This window comes from Hibiscus syriacus, unplaced genomic scaffold, assembly GCF_006381635.1.
Source record: "Hibiscus syriacus cultivar Baekdansim isolate YM2019G1 unplaced genomic scaffold, ASM638163v2 tig00110733_pilon, whole genome shotgun sequence".
Classification (NCBI taxonomy): domain Eukaryota; kingdom Viridiplantae; phylum Streptophyta; class Magnoliopsida; order Malvales; family Malvaceae; genus Hibiscus; species Hibiscus syriacus.
In genome coordinates, this window is record NW_024062845.1 from 968,874 (window position 1) to 989,405 (window position 20,532).

Consider the following 20,532-nt stretch of genomic DNA (forward strand, 5'->3'; position numbering starts at 1 on the left):
ATGTACATATAATATTTCATCAGTATATCAGTTGGCTGACGTTTTGACCAAGGCTTTGGGAGCACAACATCATGAATATTTAATTTCCAAGTTGGGAGTCAAGGATATCTTCAGACTACCAACTTGACGGGGAGTGTTGAGAAGTACTTTAGAAAGTTTGTTAGTTAGTAGTTAGTTAGCAATTAGTTAGTAAACCAATTGTTGTAATTGAAATATATAAATAAAGTATTGTACTAAGTATTTTGAGCAAAAAATGAGTATTTTTTACACACGTGTTTCAATAGAAAGTATGATTTATTTTGTTTCCCAGTCCTTCAACTTCTTGCTTCCTTTTGGTTTTGCTATAGGTACATTCACCGCTGCCATTTTTGCATTATACTTTTCCCGATGGGGATCGTTTTACGTTCATCTGCACAAAAGCCAAACAATAACAATATAGGCAAGGTCTTCAGAACATAGTTGTGTTTATCTTGGTTTTAAATGGTGCAAGGTACCCCTAGGCGCAAAAGGTCTCCGGAGTCTAGGCGTAAGATGTAGGCGCGTGCCTTCTGTAGACGAGACACACTTTTATACTAAAAAACCTATAAATTAGTTACGGAACATATTTTATACTTAAAACGATATTATAAACATATCCATTCTAAAAAGTTTATAAATTAATTGCATGAGTTTATTTATATCGTTACCCACTGATTAACTCCTAAAATACTTGTTTGCAATGTATTGATTTAGTTTTTTTTATAAATATATACTTAGAGTTTTTAATATTTAAAACTATTATTTTCTTTGTTTTTATAAACATATTTCAATCCTCTTCACCAAAATCTACACTATTATTGATTTATACTTAATGTTTTTAATATTTAAAACTATTATTTCATTTATTTTTAAATGATACAAATTTATTTTTTTATCAATTTAAAATTTGTAATTATTATAAAAAGTTTATTTTGATATCTAATAAAATTTATTAAGTAATTAGTATTTAATTCAATATTTTATTATTTTAAAATTAAAATTAATTATGTAGTATTAAATAACTAAATTTCTAAAAACATACATATATTTTGGGTTAAAAGCAGACAAAGGGTGAAAGAAGTTATAATGGTTTGTTATAAATAAATAAACAATAGAGTTGGACTATAAATTTGGGCTATAGGGTTGGGCTTGTTAAAAAGTCAAATATTAGTGTTAAGAAATGAGAAAATATGATAAAATAAAGAGTTTTCTAGTCTTCTTCATTCGTCTTCTTCCTTTTTTTTACTATTGCAATTATTTTTTTATTCTTTCTTCTTTAATTTGTTCTACTTCCTATTAATATCTTTATAAAAAAAAATCTGAAAGGCGTAACGACGTTGTGCCCAGTGCCTAAAGCCCAGAGGCGTGCACCTCTTATATCTCACCTTGCCTCATTCTAGGCGGGCGTCATCTTTAGTGCCTAGTTATGCCTCGTGCCTTTTAAAACCAAGGTGTTTATACCTAGTGGTCATACAAAAAAATATTACCAGCACAACAAATATTCAGAGATCTTATATTTGGGGTTTAAATCTACATCCAACTAAATAAAAACTTAAGGTCCCTTTAGAGAATAAGTTCTTCAAATAAAAGATCTCATCGAAAATAAGCAGATTCATTATCTACCTAGAAACTTCCTCTGAAAATCATTCTTTTTCACTAAATATATTATTTAAGGTATTTCGATTTCGTTTAAGATGATCCATGAAAGAAACTAAGAAAATCTACTCCAAGCATGTTCTCCCTACCATCATTGAAATGGAACAATTTGAGGCAAGAAGTTCCACTACTATGAAGCACAAAAAAGTCCAATAAGAGTTTATTAATACCCACCAACATACTGATAAAGTAATAAAATTGCAAATAAAAATAAGTAAATATAATGCTTCTAGGAATTTTCTGTTAGATTTTCACTCAATAAACCAGCAAATAAAAAACTTTTTTCCTTGCTTGTTTTACCCACTAGTAACAGATATGGGTATTGAAGCCCAAAGAAACCACCAAATATAATACAAGTTCCGCTTAATTTTCGTCGATTTGCCTCAGAAAAAACAAGTTTTACTTACTAAAAGTTAATATTTCATCCTTTAAGCTATAACCAAGGGTGTGGCTGGGGCGGCGCGAACTGCGCGACCGCGCAGGGCCCCCAAAAAATATGACCCCAAAAAAGTATATATATAGTGGTGTTTTTCCAATAAACGCCACTATAGATGGACCTATTGCGTACAACCCAAAAAATGCCCCAAAAAGTATATATATAGTGGCATTTTTCCAATAAACACCAACATAGATGGACCTATTGCGACGTTTTTACAAAAACATGCCACTATTATTGCCTCAAAAGTGAATATATCTAAAAAATAGGGCCTCTTATAACAATTTGTATAGGGCCCCCGAAAATCTAGCAATGACCCTGGCCATAACTTATACTTATTGATATTATTTATACTAATTGAATTCTTCAGTTGATATAAAATGCTTATGCAAATCCAAAATATATAGAATGGAACTTATTACAAAGTTAGAATCTGAGAGCTAAAAGCATAATTTCATAGGGATGAGATTTATTAAGAACATACAGATTGTTCCAATCAATTGTATCCTCGTTAACAAGATGAGTCCATTTGGTTCTGCCACTACGACCGAAATGCTTGACTTGCATGACCTTGGGCAATACAGTCTTGTCCATCTTGTCGTCACCTGTCAGAGAAGTCGTGGTGATAAATATTGTGGGCTCCAGTAGTTGTAGCAGGATCATCAGCATCTGTCTGGAAAAAGCCACCCTTGTGGTATTATTTCTGCATAAACTTCCACTTCTTTTTAAGAGGTGGAGCAGGTTTCGGAATCCTCCTCTCCTATTCTCGTCTCTCTTCCTTTTTCATATTCTAACCTTCTCAATCTCCTCCCTCTCATTTATCATTGTTTCCCTTTCCTATCCATCTCTCTTAATCCTAGCAATCTCTCTCGCTTTCCAAGCTTCATACTCCTCGACTTCATTAATCTCGTCATCAGTATCAACATCTTCTATGTTCACCTCCAGTTCTATGTTTTTCTATATCTCAACATCCTCCCTAATCTTCTAACCATGAGCTGCCTTGTCTCAATCTTCCTATGTTTCAACTTCCTCTTCTCGGCCTCCTTCGTAGCCTGTTCTTTAGCCTCCATCCTTTTACGCTCGCCTATTGTCTCTCTCTCGGATTTCGGTACAAAAACTGCCTTAGCCATTGCAATTCCCATATGTTCCTCTTCTGAATCTGTCTCATACTCCGACTCTTCCTCCTCTTCTTCTTCCACTTCCTCTTCCTCTTCCTCTTGCTCCTCCAACAATGGAGTTTCCTCTTGTTTCCTCTCTAGCAGCTTCTCCCTTATCCTCTTTCTTCTCTCCTCCAAGGCATCCTTATCTACTTCCTTGGCATCGGCCCCTTCATTCTTCGATTCTCCTCCTCCGTAGAGACAATCTCAGCTTGCCTAATACGTCTATGATCAGCTCTAATTCATCTCTATTATCAACTCTACTCTCAGCCAAACGACGTAACCTAGGATCGTCTTTTAAAACTGTCGCGACCGTCTTTCAGGTGGGCTCGGAATTGGACTTAGACTTGAAAAAAAATGTTAGAGTCGCCACCAATCATTTTAGAATGATATTTAGGTAGATCGGACACCATCTTACATGATCCACGTTTTACCGTAAATGTGTCAGGTTCGAGAGTTGGTTACAATCAAGGAAGGATTAGCACCCTTGTACTTCCATTTCGGTAACAATTAATTTGTCGGTTGTCTTAATAGCGAAAAATTAAAAATTAAAAATTCGATTCGGATTAATTACCTTTGATCAATTGAAATTACCCTAAAATGTCAAAGAAGGTTAATTGAAAAATAAATATTAAATAAATTGAAGAGAGAAAACAATAAATAAATAGATTGAAAAGATAAAAATAAAAATTTAAGAAGAAAAAAACTAAAACTAAAAATAAAAATGAAGAAAAATGTTCAGTCTTTAAAAAATAGAAGACTGTAAAAACAAAAATATATATATATAATGCGAAAAGAAATAAAAATATTAAAATTAAAAGAAAACAAAAAAATATATATATATAAAACAAACAAACAAATAAATAAATAAAAATGTCAAGGATCCAAATAGAAAAAACAAAAAGTTAAAGGACTAAAATATCAAAAATAGAAATTTAAGGGTCGAAATTGACATTAACAGGAACTAAATATGACAAAACGTAATTACAAAACAAATCAGAGCCCAAATCGCAAACATCGAATAATACAGGCACCATAAATGAAAATAATCTATAACTAGGACTAAAATACAAATATTCAAAAGTACATGCTAAAAGATCAAAATAAATCAAAATATATAATTTACAGTGACCAAAATAAACGCATATAAAATAATATGGCCAAATAATAAGTAATAATATTTAATGAGGATCGAACCTGTAAATAAACTAAAATAATTAATATTATATATAAAAAGTGACTAAAATAAAACCTATGCAAAATAGAGAGGATTGAACGTAAAATAACCCATATCATTTCATGATTGAAATAAACAAATTACATAAATGAGGGACCTGAAATACGATTATCCCCCAAGCATGCAAAAATACGGAGAAAGAGGGGCCAAAACGACGTAGTTTTGGCTCCTCAATTTAAGCCTAAAATAAGGTTTTTGATTTCATTTTATTCCCATTTTCCCTTTCTTAAAACACCAGAGGAAAGAGAGAGTTTTGTGAACTCTCTCAAATCCCCTCATCGGGGAGGGGGGACGACAAGGCTTGCGACGACTAGTGGCGGCGAACGGTGACTGGCGATCGGAGAAAAAGCAAATTAGCTCAAAACGTTCTCCTCAGCCACCTCTATGTGAAAACCAAAGTCTATTAGCCTAAAAATAACCCGAACCCTCTAGATCTAGGTTATTACCTTCGAAAAAATGAAAATTCGGCGACCGTTTGGCTTTCCTCCGACGAGCTTCGATCAAGATAAGGCTTCTTTCCTTTCGGTTTTTTTCTTTTGCTGTATTTTTTCGGCTTTCGTTCGAGTCTTCCCCTCCGTTTTTTCGATTCAAATACCCCCTTTCTTGTTGATTTTCATGCATTTAAATAGCCTAGTGATTGGTTAGTTTTAGACAGATTTAGAATCCTACTTGAACTCAAATGTTTTGGTTTAGAGTTCTATTCGAACTAAAAAACTATTCTTGCTGACTTGGTTGTTTCTTTAGTGTCGAGAATTTCGGGGATGTAGTTGTGGATGCAGTTGGAATATTTGGCGGCGGCGGCTTAGACGTTGTTGGTGGCTGTTGAATTTAGGGTTTAAAAACCCTAATACTATCAGGTCGGATCTTTTTCGGGCCGATTTGGGTCAGGTTGTTGCTGGGTAGATGACTCGGGTCCTAGGTGTTTGTATCTGGGCTTGTTTTGTGGGCCTGCAATCAAAATTAATAATATTAATATAATAATAATAATAATAATAATAAATAAATATATATATGTATATATATATATTCTTTTTGCCCGAACGAAGATAAGTGTCCACAACTGCCCCTTTTTGTCCTTTTTCGTGTAATGAAAAATAGGAAAAAGATAAAATGACACAAATTTTCGATCGATATTAAGGAGTCCCTGAGTCTAATATCCTCCTTTGTGGAGTTGAAATTAACTCTGATATTGCAAGTAAGAATAACTCCCTGTCAAATTGAGTTACGGATGACTCCTCCATCGCGAAGTCGAGTCCGTCTTGAAACGATGTTAAATTGAAGCCGTAGTTCGAAATTTGAATCGGAATGTGACTTCTCGTTGCCAAATTATAGTCAACTTCGGTCTTCTTCTCGGTTTAAAACCTTAGTTTGAAAATTCGTCAGGAAAATAGTTTCTTGATTCTACCATATAGTTGATAGACCTCTAGCTGAACGAAATCGAACTAAAAAATCTTCATTGACATATAGCTTTTCTCGACTTAAGCTATGCTACTGGAAAATGGTTTCTTGTCACTAAAGCACAGCTAACCCAGGTCTTCTTCTCAACTTAAAGACCTCGGATTAAACTTTATTCGGAAAGTAGTCGATACATCATCAAGCTGAATGGATTCGAACTCGAAAGTTTTCATTGACCGATAACCCTTCTCGCCTTGAGTTATGTTGTACTAAGCTGAGAGATTGCCCCAAATCTTCTTCTTGACTTGAAAACCTCAGCTTCAACCAGAAAGTAGTTTCTCGATGCTATCATGTAGTTGATGTGTCATCGAGCTGAATGGAATCGAACTCGACAGTTTCTTACTTACATATATTTTTTCTCGACTTAAGCTAAGCTATAAATTTGACATACCCTTGAGCTGAATAGAATCGAACTCGAAGGTATTTGTTAACAGATAGCCCTTCTCGCCTTGAGCTATGATATAAATTTGACATTATAATCGAACTCGAAGGTCTTTATTGACAGATAACCCTTTTCGCTTTAAGTTATGCTGTAAATTTGATATGTCTTTGAGCTGAATGTAATCAAACTCGAAGGTCTTGGTTGACATATAGCCCTTCTCGCTTTGAGTTATGATGTAAATTTGATATGCCTTTGAGATGAATGTAATCGAACTCGAAGGTCTTGGTTGACAGATAACCCTTCTTTACTTGAGTTATGTTGTAAATTTGATATTCCTTTGAGCTGAATGTAATCGAACTCAAAGGTCTTGGTTAACAGATAACCCTTCTCGCCTTGAGTTATTCCGCAAATTTGATATGCATTTTAGCTGAATGTAATCGAGCTCGAAGGTCTTTGTTGACAGATAGCCCTTATCGCCTTGAGCTATACTGTAATTTGATATGCCTTTGAGCTGAATGTAATCGAGCTCAAAGGTCTTTGTTGACACATAACCCTTCTCGCCTTGAGCTATGCTGTGAATTTGATATGCCTTTGAGCTGAATGTAATCGAACTCGAAGGTCTTTATTGACAGATAGCCCTTTTCTCCTTGAGCTATGTTGTAATAGGCTGGGAGATAACCCTCTGTTATTGCAGATGACTCATTTGCTGTGAATCTAAGTCAATCTACTAGGGCATGATATTCTTCATCATGAAGTTGAAATCGTGGATGGCTCCCTCGTCGTGAAGTTGAGCTTTGAGTTGGATATCCTTCGTTGTGAAGTTGAAATCCAAGTATTGCTTTACCAAATTGGCTTCGAATTGAATATCCTTCGTTGCGAAGTTGAAATTAAATCTTGTGCAGGTTGCGTCATTTCGAGTCTAACATCCTTCGCTGTGAAGTTGAAATTAACTCTGAATAAAATTGGAAAGTTGTTTGTTGACAGACGCTTCTTCGGTGTTAAGTTGAGCTTTGAATTGGACATCCTGCTGTGAAGTTGAAATCCAATCTTATGTAAGTTTCATTTTTCGAGTCCAATATCTTTCGTTGTGAAGTTGAAATTGGCTTTGAATGAAACTGGAAAGTTATTTGTTGACTGACAGCTTTTCTCGACTTAAGTTGTACTGTAAAATTCCTCTAAATGAAGGATGGCGCCCCCTTCGCAGGTCCAAGCTAATCATAAATCTTTAGATGACTCCCCTTCACGGGAAAGCCTAGTGAAAAATGCTTTCAATCGGATATCATCCGTCGTGGATTTGAAATCTGGCTTGAAAATGTTAACTAGAGACTAGCCACTCGTCATTGAGTTAAGTTGAACTGAATTTATTCTTGATTGACTCTCGAACCCGTCTAAAATTGGTTCTAAAATCTGTCGATCTTTCAATTGGTCAAATTAGTTGAGGTGTAGCTCTTCACTGTTGAGTTAAGTAACCTCCATCAATTTTTAAATGTGCTTTTGAATCGAGTATCTTTCGTCTTGAAGTTGAAACTTGACACTAAAAGCTGCAAGAAGTTATGTATGTTAAAATGATAAATCTGAGGCTCTTAAGTATGTCTAAGATGCATGCAACATGAATTAGTTCTGTTTTCTCTCCTGGATGGAGCCTCGTTCTTTGTCTGCCGATCTGGTCCTTAGAATCGATCATACCCCATTTTCTTCTCGGGTTACTGACAATGTCGCAATGGAGTGTTACAAGTTCTATCTGATCACTCGGACTGATTACTTTCAAGAATGTGAAATGCTCGAAATTTAGCATTGTTTTTTCTTTCTTCTATAGAGGCAAAATGAGTCTCAACTGCTTTCAGGACTTTTCACATTTGAGACTGTCCTGTTTGAAAATGTTTTTCTCTATTCTTTTATTTTTGGAGGAAAAAAGGATAGGAAAAAAGTTTGGGCTCATAATCAAATCAAATCATAAACATGTACTCAAAGAAATCAAAAGAATTAATAGCTCTTTAATGCTTTCAGAGTTATAGCTCTTTGACAAATATCCAAATTGATGAGTTGGTTTTAGGTATGCCTTTTATTTTCTAAGATTTTGGCCACCAGAATGTCATCGCAACATGCCTCTTTTCCTTGGCTTGGCATTTTACTCGGATGCGGATAAAATGACGCAACTAGTATAATTAATTACTAGACCCTCTATTTCGGTCCTCTAAAATCTTCCATTTGTTCAAGCTTTGTAGACTTCTCTAACAAAGGCAATGTAGAAATATCGGTCTAAAAATGAAATTCCTGAGTGCTCATGTGAAATTGACTATAACAGGTGTTTCTTAACTCCCTTAGTCCATTTTTACTGAAACTCCTTATTTAGATAAATTTGCCATTGTCTGGCTAGCTGAATCCATAAAGTCGGGGCGTTTAACCAATTGCTCTAGAGGGACAGCTCAATATATAAACACCTTTATCAGGTTAGCTGAATCTTATCCATAAAGCTGGGGCATTTAACCAATTGCCTTAGAGGGATAACTCAAGCTTTATAGATATTATAATCACCTTTATCAGGCTAGCTGAATCTTATCCATAAAGCTGGGGCGTTTAACCAATGTCTCTAGAGGGACAGTTCAAGATTTATTGAATATATATAATATTATAATATGGGTATACGGATTCAATTTCTTAAGTTTGTCAAGAAGAACCTGTTATAGTCTAGGTGTTGTTGAAAGTCAAGAAATCCCATCTTTAGAGTTAAATTTCAAAGCAACAGACCTTAACTAGATTCACCTACTCGACTATTCCATCCGTGAAGATCATTATCATCACTCAACGTCCTCAATAAAAATATAGTAATGTCATACACAATAGATTCCCCATATTTCTGTTCCTATGTATACCTAATATCAAGTCTTTTTCATTCCCCTATGAGAGGAGAAGGTTATATCGATATTTGCAAGAGAAGGATATGGTGTTCGAGTGTCTCTTTTGGGGGGAAATCAAAGGTCGTTATTTTACCAATTTTTATCTTGTCACTTTGTCAAAGATCTCTAACTCTGACCATTTGCAGAGTTTTGTTTTTAAATTCAGTTGATATTCAAAGAATTTCCAGTTGTAAAATTGATTAAATCTCAGTATAAATTCATTTAAATATCCTCATAAAAAGAAAGTTCAAAAACAAGTTACAAAAAGAAATATGAGAATGATTAAATAAAAAAACAAAATTCAAACAGGATGCCACGAAATGGAATAAGGCCTCTTTTGGATGCCCCACTAGTTGGATTAGGGCCTTCATATGCAGTGGCTCTCTATTTCTCAATCGTTTCACTTGTCGGGGCTCTTTTTGATGTACCATCAAATGCAAAAATTTTTGTTTCCTCCTGAGTAGCTTCTTGGGAAAATCCCACTTCCATGTGATTTATCAACTTTTTTTCCTGGTTGGAAATTGGGCTCAAACTTAGATCCGAAATGATTTTCCTTGGTGGTGATAGTTTTGGTTGGTTCCTGAACGCATATTGTAGCTGTGACTGGCGTAATGTTCGTCAGGCCTTCTAGGCTGCCCAAAATCCCTCTTGCCTTCAGGAAATCTGATATAGGTGTTTGAGGCGTTTACAAAGCTTTGTCTGTCTGACTGATTCTTAAACCCACGGGCGAGTCTCAAACTACATTCATGGAAGCTTTTTTGCTTGGATTTCCTTTCCTATCCTCTTGCACCTTATGTTTTTAGCAGGAATCCTCTGCTGAAACAATTTGAGGTGTCTTCCTGGCTGCATCTACCCTATCTATTCTCAAACCCACAGGTCATTCTCGAATTACATTCATAGAAGCCCTTCTACTTGGATTTTCATCCTTTTACACCTTACGTTCTTCACAGTAATTCTTTGTTGAAGCAACGACTTTCGAGTTTTGGACCTTGATCCCTTTCTCTTCTACTTTATGCCCCTGAATTGTTTTTTCTAAAGGATACTCAAGGTTGCTAGGAACCTTAATTGAATAATTTATGGTTCTATCTTGATTTATCCAAGGAATCTCTTTATAGGTCAATTTCTCAATCGGGGGCCAGTGTGGTTAGACTTATTCCGCTGTAACCAATCCGGCTGTGAGCATTTTTGAATGTAGCTTTTCAAGTGAAAATGGAATAAAGGGAACTGAAAGCCCTGTACTTTATTTTTCTTCTCATCTAGTTCCCATGACGAGAGACTACTTGGTAATCACTTTATAGATAGACCTTGAGTGTCCTGACTTGATGATTGTAAAGGGTTAGAACCTCTAATCATGAGAGGTTGATCTTTCTTAGCTTTCTTAGTCAACATTTGATCCTCTTCTATGACCCCCTTCTTTGAGTAAAGCTTATCTCTCACAAGGGAAAATGTATCCCTCATTAGATCTTCCTTCATTGTTGGCCCAGTGGAACCTTCTACAACCACATTTTATTTTTTGAGCTGTCTTGAAATATCTAGCTCCTTAACAGGTTATCTTGCCACTGTCATTCCAGTTTCAGCACCAGTATTTATAGTTCTATCCACTAGTGGCTTCTCTCCATGGATCACAACATTCACTATGTCCATTAACTTGGTCATTTGTTCTCTTGATTCATCCTGAAATCTTCTTGCTTTATCGATCATGTCTGTTGAGTTTTTACGATTTGCTCTTGAATTTCCTCAATCCTACCAACACGTGCTAGTATCTCATTCATCGCTTTTGGATCTTTTTACAGACACGGTTCAAGTAATTTTCAAAGCATCTCTTTTAATTTCTTTTTCTTTGAGTGGTGTATCCAGAGTTTGATCCTTTTATATGAGACATTGCTTGTTAGTTAATGTGAATGTAATGAGGAAAAAAAGAAAAATAAAGCGAAATATACAAGAATGCATGATGCATGAAATGTTCGAGGCATTGATCCAAAAATATATTTGTTATTATAAATAATCCTTATTGGGGACAAAAATGTTATTTCTTAGGAGACAAAAAACATTTTAAAGGTATAGCTCCGAACAGCTTCTGACAAGTTGGTTCATCTTCCGCCTTTTTCTGTCATCGGTTGAGTACCCTGTCGAATCGTTCCGACTTCTCTAGCTAAATTGTGACGAGCTGCTTGTTCCAAAAAGTCTTGAATGACTGCATCTTCGGCTTTCACCCTCTGCTGAGCCTGCTTCCAATGAAAACGATTGGAAACCTCCATCGATTGAAACTATCCGAAGTTTATCTACTTGCTTCTTAAATTTGTCAACAATGGCATCCAATTTCAGCTATTGTTTTGCCATCTTGTTTTTGTTGCCTTTGAAGGGACTTTCCAGGTCAATAACCTTTTTCTCGTCTTATCCCTGCAACCTTTGCCAACCCGTTTTGGAAAAGTTAACTTTTGACTTGCTTGGTGTAAACCCGGTCTATTTTGAGTCATTTCTAACCATAGCTGGACTTATGAGCTTTTCATCTCTTATATTATAACCCCTTTGTTCATTAATGCAAATTATTTATGTTTAACAAGAACGTTTTTTGTGGATCAACACCTCTTTTGAATGATGTAAAAAAATGAAAAAAAATGAAAAGAGTGAGTGAGGTAAATCAAAACAATAATAAAAATAAAAAGTCCTACCCCACATGATATCTACCCCACATGCTTATTATTCCTACCCGGACATGATCTCTATCCCACATGTTAATTCTGAACCAATCCTAACCACATAAATTTCTAGTTTACATGCTTTGAACATAAAATAAAGCATGAAATAATATCGAAGCAACCTAGGGTTTGAAATGAGGTTTTAGGGTGGGCTCTAATTCACTGTACTCTCGCGGTTTAGGTTTTAAAAAGGTACTCGAGTTCTACTTGCTGGTTCCCCCTTGGGATTTCCAGACCATTAGTCCTAAGCCCATTACAAGCTCATGTAGACTAAGTTAAACTCGAGAGGATACATTCCCTTATGACCGTACGGTGAATAAATTCACACGAAGACATAAGGTATAAGAATCCTGAAGGTTACTTGCTAGACATATGCAGAGAATAAATTCTCACAAAGGCATCGCTTTCACCCCCATTTAAAAGGGTTCGGAGCTCGGGTATACAGCCAGATGAAAACTTTTTCAAAAATATGAAATCATTGAAAAAAACGTCAGTACAACTATTTATTTGAAAAAGAAAATAATCAAAGTTAAACAATAAGAATCAAATAAATAGATTAAAATTTAAACTTGTAATTTTCGCTCAAAAGACAATCGGAAATTAATTTCAGCCAACCCATTTACCTGTCCCCAGTAGAGTCACCAAGTTATAGCAGTCGTCTTTCGGGTGGGCTCGGAATTGGGCTTCGACTTGAAAAAAAATGTTAGAGTCACCACGATTGTTTTAAAATGATATTTAGGTAGATCGAACACCATCTTACCTGATCTACGTTTTACCAGAAATGTGTCGAGTTCGGGAGTCGGTTATAGTCAAGGAAGGATTAACACCCTTGTACTGCCCTTTCAGTACCAATTCATTTTTCGGTTCTCTTAATAGCAAAAATTTTAAAAAAAATAAAAAATTCGATTCGAATTAATTACCTTTGATCGATTGAAATTACCCCTAAAAGGTCAAAGAAGGCTATATTAAAAAATAAATATTAAATAAATTAAAGAGAGAAAAAAATAAATAAATAGATTGAGAAGATAAAAATAAAAATGTTAAGAAGAAAAAAAATGAAAAAAATGTTCAGTCTTTAAAAAATAGAAGAGGGTAAAAACAATATATATATATATATATATAAATGCGAAAAGAAATAAAAAAATATGATAATTAAAATAAAATAAAAATATATATACATAAAACAAATAAATAAATAACTAAAAATGTAAAGGATCCAAATAGTAAAAACTAAAAGTTAAAGGACTAAAATATCAAAAATGGAATTTAAGGGTCTAAACTGACATTAACATGAACTAAATATGACTAAACAATAATTACAAAACAAATCAGAGCCCAAATCGCAAACATCGAAAATACAGGCACCATAAACGAAAATAATCTATAACAGGACTAAAATACAAATATTCAAAGGTACATGCTAAAAGATCAAAATAAATCAAAATATATAATTTACAGCGACCAAAATAAACTCGCATAAAATGATATGGCCAAATAATAAGTAATAATATTTAATGAGGACAGAACCTATAAATAAACTAAAATAACTAATATTATATATAAAAAGTGGCTAAAATAAAACCTATGCAAAATAGAGAGGATTGAACGTAAAATAACCCATATCATTTCATGACTGAAATAAACAGATTATATAAATGAGGGACCTAAAATGCGATTATCCCCCAAGCATACAAAAACACGGAGAAAGAGATGGGCCAAAACGACGTAGTTTTGGCTCCTCAATTTAAGCCTAAAATAAGGCTTTTGATTTCATTTTATTCTCATTTTCCCTTTCCTAAAAAACTAGAGGAAAGAGAGAGTTTTGTGAACTCTCTCAAATCCCCATATCGGGGGGAGGACGACGAGGTTTGCGGCGGGAACGGAGAAAGAGCGTGTTAGCTCAAAACGTTCTCCTCAGCCACCTCTACGCGAAAACCAAAGTCTATTAGCCTAAAATTAACCCGAACCCTCTAGATCTAGGTTATTTCCTTCGAAAAAAACCAAAATCCGGCGACCGTTTGGCTTTCCTCCGATGAGCTCCGATCAGGGTAAGGCTTCTTTCCTTTCAGTTTTCTTTTCTTTTACTGTATTTTTCTGGCTTTCGTTTGAGTCTTCCCTTTGTTTTTTTTTATTCAAATACCCCTTGTTTGTTGATTTACATGCGTTTAAATAGCCTAGTGATTGGCTATTTTAGACAGATTTAGAGTCCCACTTGGACTGAAATGTTTTGGTTTAGAGTTCTATTCGAACTGAGAAAACTATCCTTGTTGACTTGGTTATTTCTTTAGTGCCGAGAATTTCGGGGATGGAGTTGATGGATGAGGCTAGAATGTTTGGCAACAACGGCTTAGACGTTGTTGGCGGCTGTTAGATTTAGGGTTTAAAAACCCTAATATTATCAGGTTGGATCTTTTTTGGGCCGGTTCGGGTCTATTCGGGTCGAGTTGCTATTGGGTAGTTGACTTGGGTCCTAGGTGTTTGTATCTAGGCCTTTGTTTTGTGGGTCTGCAATCAAAATTATTAATATTAATATAATAATAATAATAATAATAAATATAATATATATATATATATATATATATCTTTTTGCCCGGACGAAAAGAAGTGTCCACAAAAACAATACCTGGATATTCATGACTAGTAAAAGCTTTTTCTAAAGCAGCAGACCTAGCCATCCTAATATCGCCATCTTCATCGGCATCGTCAGCCCACTCAAGAGCTTTCACAGGCCAGTATCATTTAACTTTGGTTCCCAACTTTGCCTCTAAGTTTATCCTGACTTAAACTTAACTTGAAAAATTTTCGAGTCGAGTTTAGTTTAAAATTTTGAGTCAAGTTATTCTAATTTTATTCTAATTATTTATAATATTATGGTAAGGATTGCTTCTAATTTTTCAACTTTTTCTAACCATATAAGATATATATATTCCATATTCTTTTCACATTGTAATGTTATTTAATATATCAAATACAATCCAAAATTATAAAATATATTCACAATATTATATTTTTCTTTAGGGTAAATTACATGTTTAGTACCTAAACTATCAGTTCTGGTTTGTTTTAGTACCTAAACTTTCAATTTTTCAAAATCATACCTAAAGTTTAGTTTTTGTTTCATTTTAGTACCCATTTGCAAAATTTAACATTAATTTACAGGGGGAAATTGAAAGTTTAGGAACTAAAACAAACCAAAGATTATAGTTTAGGTACTAAATGCGTTAATTTTTTAACGGTAGCTACTAAAATGAAATAAAAACTAAACTTTAGGTAATGTTTTAATTTTTTTTGGAAAGTTTAGGTAATAAAATGGACAAAAACTGATAGTTTAGGTACTCATATGTAATATTTTAGGGTAAAATATTGATGTGGGTGCAAAATGGTCAAAGAATTGACAGGAAGAAAGAATTTGTAAACCATTGCATTCAAAAGACCAAATTGAATAAAATGCAATGTTAAGGGTTAAAATAAAAAAGAGAGTATATATTTAGAAAAATAAAAGAATTGAAGTGACATAGGTATTCTATAATGATACATGAGCATGCCATTCAAATTTGGTAAAAAAAAGGAACTTAAAATAAAGGATGAATTAAAAAATAAGGAAATTATGAAAAATTGAGGGACTAAATCATAAAATAGAAAACTTGTTATTGAAAAGAGAATTGAAAGTACATGTGTATTCTAAGATTGTTTAGAAGCATGTGGTCAAAATTTGATTAAAAATAGACTTAAAATTAAGGAGGAATTGAAGGAATAATGAAATCAGATACTAAATCGTAAAACTGTCAAAATACATTGTCAAATTTTTTATTTTTCAAGTAACTCAAAATTTTCAAATTTCAACTCGACTCAAATTTGAAAACCAAATTAATAATTTGAGTTGACTCGAATAACTCGAAATTTTAAAAAAGTATTTTTTAGTCGAGTCGAGTTTTGCACTCCTAATACCATGGACTTTATTTTCACCATCGGAATCAACTATAGGCCTATTGTTGATCAAAGTTTGATATTATAGGATGGATTATTAACTTGCATAATATTCAGCCTAATGGCAAACCCCATGCTTTAGCTCTCTATATCCAATTTCTTCAAAAATTCACGAGGGTAAATTACAAACTTAGTCACTGAACTTTACTTTCAATTTTTTCAGTTTGTTCACTAAACTTTAGACATTAAAATTTTTTAGTCATTTAATCGTTTACTCAGTAACTGGATGCTCACGTAACTTATTTTAATAATAAAACATGCACATATGACTTATAATTAAAAAAATAAAGAAAAATAGATTGTCGAAGACGAAGATGTAAACCACTCTTTTTACCCTCTTCTTATTGTTTTGGTGTATATGAGTCCTCTTAAATTTGAGCTTGAAAGTTTGCATCTAAACAAATTAAGGCAAAAATGTTTTATAATATTTTTCTCACTAACACATATTTCTATAAAACATATTTCTTGAACCATGTTTTATAATATTTTGATATAACAAATTAAGGAAAAAATGTTTTTGAACTTGATTGAATTTGTTCAAAGCTTTCAAAAATAATTCAAAGTCCATTAAATTAGAATTTGAGCACAAAAAAGTTTTTTAGTACGTAGTACTGATACTGTTCTTACAGTATCGGTACTATATGAATAGTATCGATACTGTTCATGTGGTACCGATACCGATACTCAAAGGGGCATCGATACTACTTTACACAATGGTATCGATACCATAAAGCATAGTATTGATACTGGTCAACCCCAACAGTCTTTAACGACTAGTTTATTTAAATATTACAAAGGTAGTATCGATACTCATTAAATGAGTATAGATACTCCCTGTCCTGGACAGTTTTATTTTGCAAAAAATTAATCCCTAATGCTCCAAAACAACCCCAATGGCTAGAAACAGCCACAAACTCATTCCAATATATAAAAAAAGTTATGGACACTTGAAGAAGGTTACCAACACCTATCCAAGAATTCATACACAAGAGAAGAGCTTTTCAATCTTTATTTTCTTTCTCTTATAATATTTGTGTTTTGAGCTTAATTGTATATCCTTAGGTTTTGCTTTTATGAGCTTAAATCTTTGCAAACACCTTCCTTTTGAGATATTTTTATTGTTTACATCTTATTCCTTTTATAAAGGGGATTGGTTCTAGCTTAGTCTTTGAAAAGCTAAGGAGTTGTAAAGGTTATCTCTTTATCCTGAAAAAAGAAAGAACAAATTAGTGAATTTGTTAGAAAATCCTTAGTGAGGAGCTAAGGTTTGGTTTAAAATTTGAACCACTATAAATCCTTATGCAAATTATCTCATCTTTTTACTTCTTACTCCTTAAACTCAAAACACCAATTCACCCCTTCTTGGCACATTATTCGGTTGTTCAATTGAGATTCATCGAAATCCCAGCAACTGGTATCAGAGTTTGACTCACTTGAAGGTCTAACAACCTTGAGACAATCCTTGAAAAAGCTCTATCCATTTCTAACACGACTGAGAAGATGGATTCCACCTCTGGCTCGTTCTACATGGAAGACTCTCAACCGATCGGCAAGCCTCCATACTTTAATGGATCCAACAACCATCATTGGAAGAAATTAATGAAGCTATTCATATAATCCAATGATATTAATGCATGTGAGATGATCGAGAATGGCTACTCTTCTCAAAGAAGAAGACGAAGGAGCGGAGTTTCCAAGAACAGAAGAAAGCTAAACATAATGCTAAGGCCATGCATATGTTGTTTTGTGCATTTGGTCCTGATGTCTATGAAGGAGTTTCTTCTTGTTCAAATGCCAAGGAGCTTTGGAATAAGCTAGAATAAATTCATGGAAACAAGAAAGAAGAACCAACAAAGGTAGTGTGCTTAATGGCTCTTGAAGAGCCCAAAGTATCTTCTAACTATAATGAATCCAATTCATATTCTTTTGATGAGTTACAAGATGCATGTGATTAATTATTGTTTGAGTTTAAGACCATGAACTCTAAATACAAGAAAATGATTTCAAAACTTAAAGTTGAAAATGATTTTCTTTTGAAAGCAAAAGTTGATTTTGAAAAACAAAATGAAATTTTGAAAAAGGATTTTGAGCTTTCAAAAATGAAAATTGAAAATTTTGAAAAAGAAAGTTTTGATTTAAAGGTTAAGCTTGAATGCTTAATAAAAGAAAAGGAAATTATTTTAAATAATTCATCTAATTTCATAATGAAAAAATGCTCACATTATCATTCTCATGGTCACAAGGAACATAAACAAGTGTGGATTCCTAAGGTAACAAGGGGCATTGAAACTAATGTTCAATGATCTAAAGCAATTTGGATACCAAAATCCACATAAATGTCTCTTGCAGGTGTGTGGGAGCAATGGTGATGAAAGTGAAGTTATTCAAATGCTCTAGTCGCACTTGAAAAGGAATATATAACCTTTAAGCTCAATGTTTTTGTTTTTGATTAATTAGATGCTCATTTAGTTTAAGCATACATGAGTTTTGATTTTTAAATGATTTACGTTTTCTATCTCATGTATTTTAAAAAGAATTGTGATGAACATTTTCTAAAGTTTTAATGATTTTTCATAAATGTTTGTTCATCGTAATAAATTTTGGTCAAAATTGGTTTTAATGTTTTATTTTTACAATTTTTAATTTTTAACCTTAATGTTTATGCATGTGATTTATTTAAATGATATCTCTCTAACAATTGATATCAATTTTTCAAATGCATAACATTTTTGGATAGCTTTATGCACATGCACTTAAATACAAAAATTGGTATTGCATAAAGTATTTTAGACTTTGCTATTTTGAATTTCTTGTGCTAGTAACATATTTGTTCATCTTTGTTGAAATTTAATGTCTTTTAAGTGTCAAGCTTTTAAAGTCAAATTTTTGTTTGGAATGCTTTTATTGAGGGGGAGCTTTGTTTTTTAAATGATTTTATGCTAAAATTTACCACTTACTCTCCATTTTTATTTTTGAACTTTAAAGCTGAATTATTTTTTATATAATAAAAAGGAGAGAAGTATGAGTTTGAAAAATTCAATTTCAAGAATGAAAAAGGGGAAACTTTAATATTTTCCAAATATTGCTCTTTTTCATTAAATATTTTATTAAGGAGAAGTTTTGCCAAAATAATTTTTCAAATGTTTTGTTATATAAAAAGGGAGAGATTGTTGAACAATGTTTTATAATATTTTGATATAACAAATTAAGGCAAAAATGTTTTTGGACTTGATTGAATTTGTTCAAAGCTTTCAAAAATAATTCAAAGTCCATTAAACTATAATTTGAGCACAAAACAATTTTTTGAATATGTAGTACTGATATTGTTCTTACATTATTGATACTATATAAACAGTACTAATAGTGTTCATGTGGTATTGATACCAAAGGTAAGAGAAGTATCGATACTCTTTAGGTAGTATCGATACTCTTTAGGTAGTATCGATACTACCATATGTTTTTCAAACGACTCAAATTCCAGAATTCAAAATAGGTACCGATACTCAAAGGGGCACCAATATTACTTTACACAGTGGCATCGATACCATAAAACATAGTATCGATATTGCTCAAGACTACCGGTCTTTAACGACTAGTTTATTTAAATATTTCAAAGGTAGTATCGATACTCGTTAAAAGAGTACCGATGTCCATGGCAGTTTTATTTTGCATAAAATTAATCCCCAATGGCTAGAAATGGCCACAAACTCATTTCAACATATAAAACAAGTTGATAACACTTAAAGAAGATTACCAACATCTATCCAAGCATTCATACACAAGAGAAGAGTTTTTCAATCTTTATTTTATTTATCTTGTAAATATTTGTGTTTTGACCTTAATTGTATATCCTTATGTTTTGCTTTAGTGAGCTTAAATCTTTGTAAACACCTTCCTTTCGAGAGATTTTTCTTGTTTACATCTTATTCCTTTTATAAAGGGATTGGTTCTAGTTTAGCCTTTGAAAAGCTAGGGTGTTGTACATGTTATCTCTTTATCCTGGAAAAAGAAAGAACAAATTAGTGAATTTGTTAGAAAATCCTTAGTGAGGAGCTAAGGTAGTGGATGTAGACTTGGTTGAGAAGTCGAACCATTATAAATCCTTTTGCAAATTGTCTCATCTTTTTACTCCTTACTCCATAAACTCAAAAAGTTAATTCACCCTCTCTTGGCACATTATTGGTTGTTCAATTGAGCTTCATCAAAATCCCAACAACATTGATTTTATTAGTGATGGTCAACAATAACACTTTGTTCATCTTAACAGAATTTGTCAACTCTCATCATTAATCCCATTTTTTTTTCACAACCATTTCATCGAACATTTGTGCTTCACCTGAGACCACCTGAATCGTACAATATATCTTGAATCGTTGATGGTCCCGATAGTCCCTTGTTTGGTCTTCTCCCAACGGACCCTTATTCAAGTCAACATCTCCATAAAATTTATGTAACGCCCCGAAATACGAGTTAGGAGTTTCAGGTTTATTCGTTTGGGCTTGGAGTAAATTTCCCTTAATATATTAAACTTTAGACCCCAAATGGTTTTAAATTGGGTCATAAATGAGCCCAACGAGACTTAATAGTGTTTTTTAATCTGGACTCAAA

General features: G+C 33.3%; 1 pseudogene; it reads right to left on the minus strand.

Annotated features, from left to right (window-relative positions):
• Positions 1-294: 294 nt before the first annotated feature.
• On the minus strand, positions 295-17,405 carry LOC120139244 (annotated as a pseudogene).
• Between the last annotated feature and the right edge of the window lie 3,127 nt (positions 17,406-20,532).